The sequence below is a fragment of the Aethalodelphis obliquidens genome, unplaced genomic scaffold (genome assembly GCF_003676395.1).
Source record: "Aethalodelphis obliquidens isolate GAN/ISIS:26980383/991018 unplaced genomic scaffold, ASM367639v1 scaffold8, whole genome shotgun sequence".
Taxonomy (NCBI): Eukaryota; Metazoa; Chordata; class Mammalia; order Artiodactyla; family Delphinidae; genus Aethalodelphis; species Aethalodelphis obliquidens.
This window is the reverse complement of record NW_020837952.1, coordinates 9,955,109-9,970,679: the sequence shown is the minus strand read 5'-3', so window position 1 is coordinate 9,970,679 and position 15,571 is coordinate 9,955,109.

Below are 15,571 nucleotides of genomic sequence, written 5' to 3'. Positions count from 1 at the left end.
GTTCTTGACAGTTAATGCCCAGAAGGAGGGAAGGTTTAGGATTAGGGTTATAAAGAGGAGGTACAGTAGTGTCATATTTCGGATTTGGCGGGGGGGGGGGGGGCACCATGAAGATGTTGTTGGTTTCCTTAGGGAGAGCAAGGTATGTCCAACTAAATCACATTTTTTTCACAGGAAAAGACATGTATGCTAATGATTCTTACAAACATATTTTATTACATTTTTCGTTTTTCTATGCTACCCTCTAAACAGAGTTGCTTCACACTATCTAGCCAACATGTAACCAATACAAGTTCACTTTTGCTTTAGCCCTTGAGCCTTTTAGAATTAGGGAAAAATAATTCTTAAAAATCAGAAAAAGGTTATGAAAGACAATGCTGAAGATGTATAAGGAAAGCCGGTGGTGAAGGCAGTAATAAGTTGTCTACATTTATCCAGTTTATTTACTGAGATACTACACAATACATGCACCTGACCTAAAGGAAAACTTAGCTCCCTGTAATCCTGGAGTTTAGAAAATATACAATTAAATATTTGCAGCCATATATATATATAAATCATACTGAATCTGCATACTAATTCCACAAAGTAGACATTTCTATTTTACAGACAATCAAGTTGAGGTTCAGAAAGATTAAAGAAACAGAGTGAAGGCTTTGTTTATTTTTTTTGCAGGAAGAAGGGCAAGATGTGGTCTCAGGTTAGTCATATTTAAATTCTCATGAATTTGTCACTATTGAACACTCTTTACTATAAGAGTAAGAGAAGAGGGCAGCATTGGCTGACTCAGAAGCCCTTCTGCCAGATTCACAGCAATGTTGCAGTGGCATAGCAGCTGTACCACAGCCTCACTGGTATATTCAACATCAATATATGCAATGTCCTGCAATGTGGACATCTGGCTCCTTCAGAAACAATGGATAAGGAATAAAATGTCCCTTCAGTGTTATAACCTAAAGAACTGAGCTTGGGAGCACACATTAGCAGCCCTTGACAATTCCCTAAAATACTTCCATAAGAAACTAGCCTTTCTATAATTGTTGGAGAGATAGTGTCTTGCTACCGTCGTTATGACCCTAGTTTTATGCACAATCCTGAAGGCTGGGGAAACAATGACTTCATCTGTTTTTTCCTGTCTTCTCTAATTGATTATAAGCTTTTAAAGACAGGGTCCATGTCTTATTCATCTCTATCTTCCCAGATCTTATTTCAGTGATTGTCATATAGCAGCTGTTAAATAAATATTTAATGAACTAATGAATGAGTTAGTGAATAATGATAAATGGAGTATATAAAAATCAAAAGAAAAAGTAAATTCTGTGAGAGAACATAAGCAATTTCCTATTGAAAGTGTTTACTGACAGTAAAAGTGTGAAGTAGAAAGAACTAGGAAGCAGTTGTTTTCTAACCCCAAAGCTTAATATGCTTAATATAACCCCACAGCTAGAGTTAAAAACTCACTTCAAATAATTTAAAAACTATTCAGCTTTTGGTTGAGAGAAAATACCAAGAAGATAAGGGCCAAGACAGAAAAGGAATATTAAGTTACTATATTTTCTTGCTTAATGAGTCACTGATCAGGTTTTGCACTACAAGAGATATTCTTAATGATGTGATTACATTAAGTACATGATTTAGTTTTTTCAATTAGCAAGTCTTTCAACAAGCATACATTGGGCTATGAGCTGTCTTATGAGCTGCTTTGAAGAGGCTGTGCTATGTGATTATATAAATAAAATAGTTCAAGTCATGAATTATCACATAGTCTAGTGAAGAAGAAAGGCACTCAAATAGTGATAATACCACGTCTAGGGCAATGAGCGAGATGAGCATAGAGGAAAGAAGTGGCGCCAGTACCTCCTCGTGGATCAGAAATGGTTCCCAGATGAGATGAAGCTGGGGATGAGTCACTGTCCTCACAACAGATAAGGTGACTTTTAAGCTGACCTGACTTTGTCCACCTAACACACGTTCATACCTAAATATCTTTAGTTCTCCATTAGGGACCCTATTCACAAAAGATTACAACCCCTTTAGCCCCTCCTTATTCTTCTGTCAGAGCATGTTCAAATCTACTTTAGTTTTGCAATTCTCACAACAACTTTACAAATGTGTACGTGCCGGGAGGGGGACAAGGATATAGTGGGGATTAGTACTTGAAAGAAAAGAAAGAAAAACACAGTAAGGTTAAATGACTTGTTTAAATTTGAACATGTACTAAATCCAAAAGAATTCACTTCTCTCAAAAACTGGTGCATATAAATTCTATATAATACTTTTGTGCCAGTACCATCACCAATGTATACTCTTACTATTAATGTCATGAGGGTACTTTTTTCTTTCCAGACACACCAACAGAGTGACTTGTTAAACTTCTGGATTTTTGCTAGACTTCTAGACAATGATGTCTCAGTAGAGTTTAAATTTGCATATCTTATTACTGGTAAAGTTAAGCATGTTTTCATATAAGTAAAGGCTATTACTTTTCTGTGAACAGTCTACTTATATTCTTTGCCTATTTTCCTATTGAACTTTTGACTCCTAGGAGCTTTTTACTGTTTTAGGGAAATTAATTCTTGCCTGTGGTGAGAGTTGCTAATATTTTTTTCTCAGTGTACCACTGTAATAAAGTTTTTTGACCTTAATAAGCCACATTTTCCTAATCTAGAAAATGTGGAGATAATAGTACCTTTCTCTTAGGATTGTAAATTATCTAGTAGAGCTATGATTTAAAAAGAGGAAAGTAAAATATATATATATACTTCAATTACTGCACAGTGTCTTCTGTTTACAATAGCCAGGACAGGGAAGCAAACTAAGAGTCTATTGACAGATGAATGGATAAAACAGATGTGGCACAGATATACAATGGAATATTACTCAGTCATAAAGAGAAACAAAATTGAGTTATTTGTAGTGAGGTGGATGGACCTAGAGTCTGTCATACAGAGTGAAGTAAGTCAGAAAAAGAAAAACAAATACCGTATGCTAACACATATATATGGAATCTAAAAAAAAAATGGTTCTGATGAACCTAGGGGCAGGACAGGAATAAAGACACAGACGTAGAGAATGGACTTGAGGACACAGGGAGGCTGAAGGGTAAGCTGGGACGAAGTGAGAGAGTAACACTGACATATATACACTACCAAATGTAAAATAGATAGCTAGTGGGAAGCAGCCACATAGCACAGGAAGATCAGCTCAGTGCTTTGCGACCACCTAGAGGGGTGGGATAGGGAGGGTGGGAGGGAGATGCAAGAGGGAGGGGATATGGTGATATATATGTATACATATAGCTGATTCACCTTGTTATACAGCAGAAACTAACACAACATTGTAAAGGAATTATACTCCAATAAAGATGTTTAAAAAAAAAAATTCTATATGATAGGTTAGGCCACTGTTTTTCAAACTAGTCTTTGGAAGTCAAGATGGTTTATGTGTTTGAAAAGTCAATGCTGATGGGTTTTCCCTGGTGGTCCAGCAACTAAGACCCGGTGCAGCCAAAATAAATAGATAAAATAAATAATTAATAAATATGTATTTTTTTAAAGTCAGTGCTGAGAATAACAGGTGGGGAGAGCCAATAAAAACCCTGGCCTCCTCATCTTCTGTGACCTGAGCTGTCCTTCCTTTTATCTGTTCTCTACATTGGCTTACTTTTTAAGATTCCATAAAAATACATATCAATGATACCCACAGCATAAAATCTGCTTTAGTCTACACAGAGAAACTTCCTCCATTATCACACATTCCTGAAAAATTTTCTCACCCTAACATTTTCCTGTCCTGAGCAAGGAATATGGATTTCTGATAAACTTTGTTAAGTAACTTTGAGTAATTAAGTAGTAACCACAATAAGACTTCAAATATGTGTATGTGTGTATATGATGCTATGATACCTCCAGGTTTGTTTCTGTCATATTCAAATTCTTCCAGAATATGTTGCCGCTTTATCTCTCCACAAGATACACACCAGTTCTAACAGTAAGTAGATCAAGTTCAATTCAATTAATTCAATTCTGACCATGTGGTACAAACTGACACTTGGTTTAGGAAGAATGAAATGCATGACAACACAAATATTTAACCTGGAAAATTTTAGAGCAACAGGAAGTCATATTAACTTGTAGGAAAAAAGTATTGTTTCCTCATTTCTGATCAATGTTATATAATTAACGTCTATTTTTTTATTTAATAAAACTGATTATCAAAAATGTGTAACAAAAGAGGCAAAAAACCCTGCACCATTTAGTTTCCAGTGTAGTTTATTCACAGGTAAAAGAACTAGATACAATAAAGTATAAAAGTAAAATTATTTTTATTTCATGAAACATTGTTTAGGTTGAAATTTTAACTTTTCTATTCCTAGTTGGCATGCAGTATGACACTTCTAAGAATCCCAAGATTTCATCTCAATGCAATGGATTAAAATTTTTCTTTTAATATGAAAGAAAAAATTTTGTTAAATGAAGGAATGTGTATTGGATAGACTGAGAAAATGTATCTTTTCTAAGGGGTGCTCACTGAAAATATCTGAAAGGTTATGTGTAATTTTTATTTGGGGGAGAATAGTAAAATAATTTATATTTATTCACGCACATCTCTCTTACTACTCATGTACATCCTGCTTCATAACAGAAGCTGAATATTTTATTTTTTATAAATTTATTTATTTATTTTTGGCCGCATAGGGTCTTTGTTACTGCATGGGCTCTCTCTAGTTGCAGTGAACGGGGGCTACTCTTCGTTGTGGTGCGCGGGCTTCTCATTGTGGTGGCTTCTCTTGTTGCAGAGCACAGGCTTTGGCGCACAGGCTTCAGTAGTTGTGGCACGCAGGCTCAGTAGTTCTGGTTCACGGGCTCTAGAGCACAGGTTCAGTAGTTGTGATGCACGGGCTTAGTTGCTTCGCGGCATGTGGAATCTTCCTGGACCAGGGAGCAAACCCGTGTCCCCTGCATGGCAGGCAGATTCTTAACCACTGTGCCACCAGGGAAGTCCCTGAATATGTTAAATTTCAGCAGGTTTATATTTCAGAGACAATATCATAGTAAGTGTTACTATTCTTTGAAACACAATATATAACTCTAACATCTTAATGATTCCTCACAGAGTCAGTCTAAGAAGACCACCAAATCTCTTCCACTTCCCTCCAAAACTGCTACATTAAAAACAAGAGAATACTGTTTATACAGATATTAAAAAGAAATAGTAAATAAAATTAGGCTTTTAACCACTCATCACTCTTTCACAATAAAAAAATTTCCAAATAACTACTAAATCTAAATTTTTTTATACAGCAGGTTTTTATTAGTCATCAGTTTTATACACATCAGTGTATACATGTCAATCCCAATCTCCCAGTTCATCACACCACCACCACCACCCCCCACCACCACTTTCCCCGCTTGGTGTCCATACGTTTGTTCTCTGCATCTGTGTCTCAATTTCTGTCCTGAAAACCTGTTCATCTGTACCATTTTTCTAGGTTCCACATATATGCATTAATATACGATATTTGTTTTTCTCTTTCTGACTTACTTCACTCTGTATGACAGTCTCTAGATCCATCCATGTCTCTACAAATGACCCAATTTCGTTCCTTATTATGGCTAAGTAATATTCCATTGTATATATGTACCACTTCTTCTTTATCCATTCATCTGTCGATGGGCATTTAGGTTACTTCCATGTCCTGGCTACTGTAAATACTGCTGCAATGAACACTGGGATGCATGTGTCTTTTTGAATTATGGTTTTCTCTGGGTATAGCCCAGTAGTGGCATTGCTGGGTCATATGGTAATTCTATTTTTAGTTAAGGAACCTCGATACTGTTCTCCATAGTGGCTGTATCAATTTACACCCCCACCAACAGTGCAAGAGGGTTCCCTTTTCTCTACACCCTCTCCAGCATTTGTTGTTTGTAGATTTTCTGATGCTGCCCATTCTAACTGGTGTGAGGTGATACCTCATTGTAGTTTTGATTTGCACTTCTCTAATAATTAGTGATGCTGAGCAGCTTTTCATGTGCTTCATCTGCATGTCTTCTTTGGAGAAATGTCTATTTAGGTCTTCTGCCCATTTTTGGATTGGGTTGTTTTTTTAATATTGAGCTGCAAGATCTGTTTACATATTTTGGAGATTAATCCTTTGTCCGTTGATTTATTTGCAAATATTTTCTCCCATTCTGAGGGCTGTCTTTTCATCTTGTTTGTAGCTTCCTTTGCTGCGCAAAACCTTTTAAGTTTCATTACATCCCATTTGTTTATTTTTGTTTTTATTTCCATTATTTTAGGAGGTGGATCAAAAAAGATCTTGCTATCATTTATGTCAAGAGTGTTCTTCCTATGTCTTTCTCTAAGAGTTTTACACTGTCCGGTCTTACATTTAGGTGTCTAATCCATTTTGAGTTTATTTTTGTGTATGGTGTTAGGGAGTGTTATAATTTCATTCTTTTGCGTGTAGTTGTCCAGTTCTCCCAGGACTGCTTATTGAAGAGACTGTCTTTTCTCCATTGTATATCCTTGCCTCCTTTGTCATAGATTAGTTGACCATAGATGCATGGGTTTATCTCTGGGCTGTCTATCCTGTTCTATTGATCTATATTTAAGTTTTTGTGCCAGTAGCATAGTGCCTTCATTACTGTAGCTTTGCAGTACAGTCTGAAGTCCGGGAGCCTGATTCCTCCAGCTCCGCTTTTTTCCCTCAAGACTGCTTTGACTATTGAGGGTCTTTTGTGTCTCCATACAAATTTTAAGATATTTTGTTCTACTTCCCTAAAACATGCCATTGGTAATTTGATAGGGATTGCATTGAATCTGTAGATTGCTTTGGGTAGTACAGTCATTTTCACAATATTGATTATTCCAATCCAAGAACATGGTATATCTCTCCATCTGTTTGTATCATCTTTAATTTCTTTCATCAGTGTCTTATAGTTTTCTTCATACAGGTCTTTTGTCTCCCTAGGTAGGTTTATTCCTAGGTATTTTATTCTTTTTGTTGCAATGGTAAATGGGAGTGTTTCCTTAATTTCTCTTTCAGATTTTTCATCATTAGTGTATAGGAATGCAAGCGATTTCTGTGCATTAATTTTGTATCCTGCAACTTTGCCAAATTCATTGATTAGCTCTACTAGTTTTCTGATGGCATCTTTAGGATTCTCTATGTATAGTATCATGTCATCTGCAAACAGTGACACTTTTACTTCTTCTTTTCCAATTTGGATTCCTTTTATTGCTTTTTCTTCCCTAACTGCCGTGGCTAGGACTTCCAAAACTATGTTGAATAATAGTGGTGAGAGTGGACATCCTTGTCTTGTTCTTGATTTTAGAGGAAATGCTTTCAGTTTTTCACCATTGAGAATGATGTTTGCTGTGGGTTTGTCGTATATAGCCTCTATTATGTTGAGGTAGGTTCCCTGTATGCCCACTTTCTGGAGAGTTTTTATCATAAATGGGTGTTGGATTTTGTCAGAAGCTTTTTCTGCATCTATTGAGATGATCATATGGTTTTTCTTCTTCAATTTGTTAACACAATGTATCACATTGATTGGTGTATACTGAAGAATCCTTGCATCCCTGGGATAAATCCCACTTGATCATGGTGTATGATCCTTTTAATGTTGCTGGATTCTGTTTGCTAGTATTTTGTTGAGGATTTTTGCATCTATATTCATCAGTGATATTGGCCTGTAGTTTTTTTTTTTTTGTAGTGTCTTTATCGGGTTTTGGTATCAGGGTGATGGTGGCCTCATAGAATCAGTTTGGGAGTGTTCCTTCCTCTGCAATTTTTTGGAAGAGTTTGAGAAGAATGGGTATTAGCTCTTCTCTAAATGTTTGATAGAATTCACCTGTGAAGACTTCTGGTCCCAAACTTTTGTTTGTTGGAAGATTTTTAATCACAGTTTCAATTTCATTACTTGTGATTGTTCTGTTCATATTTTCCATTTCTTCCAGGTTCAGTCTTGGAAGATTATACCTTTTTACAAATTTGTCCATTTTGTCCAGGTTGTCCATTTTATTGGCATAGAGTTGCTTGTAGTAGTCTCTTAGGATGCTTTGTATTTCTGTGGTGTCTGTTTAACTTCTCCTTTTTCATTTCTAGTTTTAATGATTTGAGTCCTCTCCCTCTTTTTCTTGATGAGTCTAGCTAATGGGTTATCAATGTTGTTTATCTTCTCAAAGAACCAGCTTTTAGTTTTATTGATCTTTGCTATTGTTTTCTTTGTTTCTATTTCACTTATTTCTGCTCTGATCTTTATGATTTCTTTCCTTCTACTAACTCTGGGTTTTGTTTGTTCTTCTTTCTCTAGTTCTTTTAGGTGTAAGGTTAGATTGTTTATTTGAGATGTTTGTTGTTTCTTGAGGTAGGATTGTATTGCTATAAACTTCCCTCTTAGAACTGCTTTTGCTGCATCCCATAGGTTTTGGTTCGTCGTGTTTTCATTGTCATTTGTTTCTAGGTATTTTTTGATTTCCTTTTTAATTTCTTCAGTGATCTCTTGGTTATTTAGTAACATATTGTTTATCCTTCATGTGTTTGTGTTTTTTATGTTTTTTCCCTGTAATTGATTTCTAATCTCATAGCGGTGTGGTCAGAAAAGATGTTTGATAAGATTTCAATTTTCTTAAATTTACTGAGGCTTGATTTGTGTCCCAAGATGTGATCTATCCTGGAGAATGTTCTGTGTGCACTTGAGAAGAAAGTGTAATCTTCTGTTTTTGAATGGAATGTCCTATAAATATCAATTAAATTATCTGGTCTATTGTGTCATTTAACGCTTGTGTTTCCTTATTAATGCTCTGTTTGGATGATCTGTCCATTGGTGTAAGTGAGGTGTTATAGTCCCCCACTATTATTGTGTTACTGTCAATTTCCTCTTTTATCACTGTTAGCAGTTGCCTTATGCATTGAGGTGGTCCTATGTTTGGTGCACATATAGTTATAATTTTTATATCTTCTTCTTGGATTGATCCCTTGATCATTATGTAGTGTCCTTCCTTGTCTCCTGTAACATTCTTTACTTTAAAGTCTATTTTATCAGATATGAGTATAGCTACTCCAGCTTTCTTTTGATTTCCATTTTCATAGAATATCTTTTTCCATCCCTTCACATTCAGTCTGTATGTGTCCCTAGGTCTGAAGTGGGTCTCTTGTAGACAGCATATATATGGGTCTTGTTTTTGTATCCATTCAGCAAGCCTGTGTCTTTTGGTTGGAGCATTTAATCCATTCATGTTTAAAGTAATTATCGATATGTATGTTCCTATGACCATTTTCTTAATTGTTTTGGGTTTGTTTTTGTAGGTCCTTTTCTTCTCTTGTGCTTCAAGAGAAGTTGAAGTTCCTTTAGCATTTGTTGTAAAGCTAGTTTGGTGGCGCTGAATTCTCTTAGCTTTTGCTTGTCTGTAAAGCTTTTGATTTCTCCATCAAATCTGAATGAGATCCTTGCCTGATAGAGTAATCTTGGTTGTAGGTTCTTCCCTTTCATAACTTCAAATATGTCATGCCACTCTCTTCTGGCTTGTTGAGTTTCTGCTGAGAAATCAGTTGTTAACCTTATGGGAGTTCCCTTGTATGTTATTTGTCATTTTTCCCTTGCTGCTTTCAATAATTTTTCTTTGTCTTTAATTTTTGCCAATTTGATTACTATGTGTCTCGGCATTCTTATCCTTGGGTTTATCCTGTATGGGACTCTCTGTGCTTCCTGGACTTGGGTGGCTATTTCCTTTCCCATGTTAGGGAAGTTTTTGACTCCAATCTCTTCAAATATTTTCTCAGGTCCTTTCTCTGTCTCTTCTCCTTTTGGGACCCCTATAATGCAAAAGTTGTTGTGTTTAATGTTGTCCCAGAGGTCTCTTAGGCTGTCTTCATTTCTTTTCATTCTTTTTTCTTTATTCTGTTCCTCAGCAGTGAATTCCACCATTGTGTCTTCCAGGTCACTTATCTGTTCTTCTGCCTCAGTTATTCTGCTATTGATTCTTTCTAGTGTAGTTTTCATTTCAGTTATTGTATTGTTCATCTCTGTTTGTTCTTTAATTCTTCTAGGTCTTTGTTAAACATTTCTTGCATCTTCTCGATCTTTGCCTCCATTCTTTTTCCGAGGTCCTGAATCATCTTCACTATCATTATTCTGAATTCTTTTTCTGGAAGGTTGCCTATCTCCACTTCATTTAGTTGTTTTTCTGGGGTTTTATCTTGTTCCTTCATCTGGTATATAAGCTCTGCCTTTTCATCTTGTTCCTTCATCTGGTACATAGCCCTCTGCCTTTTCATCTAGTCTATCTTTCTGTGAATGTCGTTTTTGTTCCACAGGCTGCAGGATTGCAGTTCTTCTTGCTTCTGCTGTCTGCCCTCTAAATCTATAATTTTTAAACATGGTATTACATTTTACCTGACTTAAAGTTGTTTTTGCATTTTAATTTTGGATTTCTAGCTGTTCAGCTTTAGGATAACATTCAAAAGCTCTTCAAAGCCAATGTCTTCCATTTCTTTACTTCTTTCTAGGCAAATTGATCAGTGGTGTTTTGAAGATTGGCTGTGTGCCCAGTTTCCACAAATGCCAAAGACTTCTGTGCACCAAGTTAATTAAAAGTGACTGCTCGTTTTAGGCAGATGAAACAGGCAGAATGCCAGATGGTTCTAAAGAGTGATTGAACAACTTAAGCAAACAGAATAACCTGCCTTCAGGTAAAGAATAAAAATAGTTTATTATGTTGCCTTTGCTCAAAACAAGAGGCTTTAAAAATGTTGGTTTTAATTGAAAAGTGTGAAATATATACCCAAATCAAACAGAAAATTCTATACTGGTCATAGAAAAACAAAAAAAAATGCAAACCATCACTTCTCACAAAATCTATAAATTAGACTTTAGATGACCAATGTTTTAAGCAAAGGTTTGTTTAGATTCCAAATATATACTAAATTTCTTTAACTACTGTCTATAGCTAGGGTATATTTTCCAATATTCATAATACTTGAAAATACATGTCATCAATTAAATCCAATTCTGGAGCTCAGGAAATCTAGAGCAAAAAATTTTAATACAGTAAATTGATATTTGAAGCTGGACTTGACTTTTAAATAACACTCTGTCTAAATGCTTATGGTAACCCTCTAGATTCTATTGTATTAAAGAAAGTTACCAGCTTAAATATTTAATGTGTGAATGTAAACATGGCTTAATGAGCTGAGACTTGACTCCATAACCACAGTTTGGTCAATTTTTAGGCAGGAAATAGAAAGCTCCTAACATGTACTGAGAGTCTACTAACTGGCAGTTACACCATCAGATATAGCTTATTTAATGTATATTGTTTTTAATTCTCACTATAACACTATGAAATAGATATGTATATACTTATTTTATAGATACACAAACTGAGAAACAGAGAGAAGAAACTTTCTTAATGTAAGAAGACCATTAGGATTAATTAATTTGAATTAATTAATTTAATTATTTCATTTATTGTGAGTTTTGATGAGCCCCTGTGCTTTTCAAATTGTTTAACTGTTAGATATCTAGAATGAATTCTTATTTGGAACTCTGTCAAGATCCAAGGTGTTTAAAAATGAGCTTGAATCAAAACTGCAAAATCACACATTGATACTCATGCATTTTTCACAGAGAAAGTTACCTCAGCAAACACTCAGCTTATGTACATGTCGACCAAACCTGATTTGGTTGACAAACCTGATTTGATTCCCAAGAGAAGATAAATTTAAACCCTACATATTATGAAAGGAGGACTCAAAATAATTGGGTGCCTAAAAGTGATAGTATCACAGGAAAGTCTTATATCAATAGAAGAAAAATAATATTTGATAAAGAAGTCAATAATCTCAAAAGGCACGTGAGGTTGAGGTCCTTCTGACTGAAAGTTAACTGTCTAACACATCTCAACAGGGCATACCTCAATTAGCAATCTCTAATCTCTATATTATATTCTTACTCCACACAACCAGATTTTTGAGATGGGGTGGGTGCAGTTAGCATATGGACAGTTGTGGGCCTGGATCCAATCTTGATTATCTTTCCCTCTTTTCTCCTCTGGTTGCATTTCAACCCACTGCAGTTTGATTTGCCTTTCCACTAATGAAATTGGCCTATTTGAAGCCAAGTGCTTCCTAACTGACCATTGCTTTTTTCACTTATTCATCAAATATTTTTGAGCATTTTCTGATGCAAAGTATTATGTTAGGTAAAGGGCATATATTGTTGAATAATAATGATAATAATGATAGTAATTATGATAATATTGATGTTCACTAGCCAAAATCTTTAGAAACACACTTGTAGTGCAATAAATTCAGTTTTAATTAACTTGCTGCAATAAGACAGAAATTATTCCAAGGAAATGTGAGGGTTTCTCAACAAGGCAGAGTTTGGAGCAACTTCTTACAGGGTTTGAAATTTTCTAGGATGGTTGTAAATAGAAATTAAGGAATTGGAGGCCTGGATTAGATCTGTTAAGAAGTGGGGTCAATTTGGATTTTTAATATCTCCATTATTATCTAGGAGGTGGGAGAACTAAAAAGGGACTAGAGTTATCCGTAGTAAACAAGAAGTAATCACCCATTTTGGTCAGAGGAAGACTTGTTATTCAATATTTTTATAGACATTGAGGGCCTTGTCCTTGTCTTTTTCCTATCAAGGTCACAGAGTGACCTTGTCTATGTCTTATTCTGAGAGGGTTTATTTTCTGAAGTTATCACTTGACAATTTCACAATAACAATTAATGCATTTTTTCAACTGTTTGCTATATGCCTAGCATTGTTCTGAGCACTTTACCTGTGTTAAGTAATTTTGATTTTCATAAAAACTTAGAAGATTAATACAGCTATTTTTTAATTTTGAAAATAGGGAAAGTGAGATAAAGAAAGAATAAGCAGTTTGCCCAAGGTCACACAGCAAGTAAGTGACAGAGCTAGACCTGAAGTTTTAAGTTTTGAATGCTACAAACACCAAGACTACCATTGTGAAAACATCATGACCTGTGGCACATCGCATTATACTCTTTAAAGAAGTTGACTTTGCTTACTACTTCTTGAAATTCCTTTCCTTGGCTTTTGTGACATCATTCTCTTTTGGTTCTTTCCTCATATCATAACACTCCTGTTTACTCTCCTTGGCTGGCTTTTCTTTTACAGACTTTTATTTTTTTTTTTAATACATACCCTACTATGACCAATTTCTTGGTTTTTGTCTCTCTTACTCTATATATTCTCCACAAACAAAAGTATACACACAGAATTTCAACTACTCTGTGAATGCCAATGATATCCAAAGCTATATATTCACTTATGTTGTCTCTGCTAATTCCAAACCATAATTTTAATTACCTAGATATTTCATAAGCATTTCAACATGCTGACACTAAAATCAATTTAACTCTACTTCTGTTACTACAAGTGTAACAGAGGCCATAATAATCTCTCACTTAGAATATTACAAGATTCTTATTATTGTTCTTCCCACTACTAGTTTTCCTCATTCCCTTCCTGTCCTTTTCCTTATGTCTTCTTTACACTGTATACAATAGAAACTATCTAAAATGTAAAGTCAAAAATATCCTTTCACATAACATCATTTATAATAACTTAAAGGAAATGAAATATGTGATATAAATCCACCAAAACATGTACAGAATCTGTATGCTAGAAGCTATAAAATACTATGAAAGAAATTCAAGAAGATTAAGTAAAGAGACATATCCTGTACATATATTGGAAATGCAATGCACTAAAGATATCAACTCTCCCCAAGTTGATTTATTGGTTTAATGCAACTCCCATAAAAGTCTTCAGCAAGGTTTTTTGGTAGAGATAGCAAAGTTTATTCTAAAATTTATATGGAAAAGCAAAGGACTTAGAACAGCTAAAACAATTTTGAAAAAGAAGAGTAAAGTGGGAGGAATCATTCTTACTGATGTTAAGGCTTATTATATAGCTAATCAAGAAGGTGTGATATTGGCAGAGGGATAGACATAGATCAATGAAACTGATTAGAGAACCTAGAAATAGATTCACAGACATAAGCCCAACTTATTTTTGATAAAGGTGCAAAAGCAATTCAGTGAAGGAAGGAGAGCCTTTTCAACAAATGATGATGCCGGAGCAATTAGACACATATAAATTAAAAAAAAAAAATCTCAGGCTAAATGTCACATTTTATAAAATAAGTAATTCAATATGTATCATAGACTTTAATGTAAAACATAAAGCTATAAGATTTTAGAAACAAAAAGAGAAGATAATCTTTGGGACCTGGAGCTAAGTGAAGAGTTCTTAGACTTGGCATTCAAAACATTATTCCATAGAAGGAAAAAAACTTATAACTTGAAATTCACCAAAAATTAAAAACTGTTTTTTCTGTCAAAGCTTATATAAAGAGGATTAGCAGAAAAGTTATAGCTGAAGAAAATATTTGCAAACCATGTATCTGACAAAAGACTAGAATCTCAAATATATAAAAGACTCTCAAAGATCAATAGTGAATATATAACATATCAATTAGAAAACGGGCAAAATATATAAACAACAGATATTTCACCAAAAAAGTATACAAATAGAATACAAGCACATTTAAAGATATTCAACATCATTAGCCATTAGAAAAATGCTAATTAAACTCACACTGATATATCAGTACACACCTATCAGAAACTTTTAAATCTTCTCAGTTTATGAGCAAATATAGTTCTAGTTTTAGGATTGAGAATAACATAGAATGTGTGGTCAACATTCTATGTTAATATCTCATTGTTCAAATGAAGACTGTCTCAGTGTTATGTTTTTGAGGGAAACATTTTGCCAAAACACTGAAAAAAAAAAAGTGGATGTATCTTACAAAGTCTATGAAATGGACTGGAACTTTGAAATCTTCAAATACAGACTTTATTCTAACATGAGAATATGAGGTTGGAGACAAGACGGCAGAGAAGGACTTAAGCTCACCTCCTCTCACAAAAACACCAAAGCCACAACTAAGTGCTGAACAACCATCTACAAAAAAAGACGGGAACCTACCAAAAAGATAGTCTACATCCAAAGACAAAGAGAAAGCCACAGCGAGATGGTAGGAGGGTTGTATTTGTGATGAAATCAAATCCCATACCCGCTAGGTAGGCGATCCACAAACTGGAAAATAATTACACAGCAGAGGCTCTCCCACAGGAGTGAGAGTTCTGAGCTGCAACGTGTCCCCTAGAACTCAACACACTGTCAATCATCTAAGTCCTTAACATCTTTTTGAATATTTCTTTTACTTCCTCACTTTTATTGAAATTTTGGCTTTGATGGCATCGCATCTCTTGCAACCCTCTCTGGAGTGGCTCTCCCAACTCAAGTCCCAACTACTTTGAATCACATTCCCTCTTATTTTATCATCTTCTATTTCTCCTTGTTTTAGTCATCTATACGTCTTTATGGAACATATGATCACTGCTTTAAAATACTTTGCTACTAGTTCCATAATTCTCCTGATTATGGATTATAATTTCCTGTTTTGTATACCTGGTGTGTGTGTGTGTGTGTGTGTGTGTGTGTGTGTGTGTGTGTGTGTG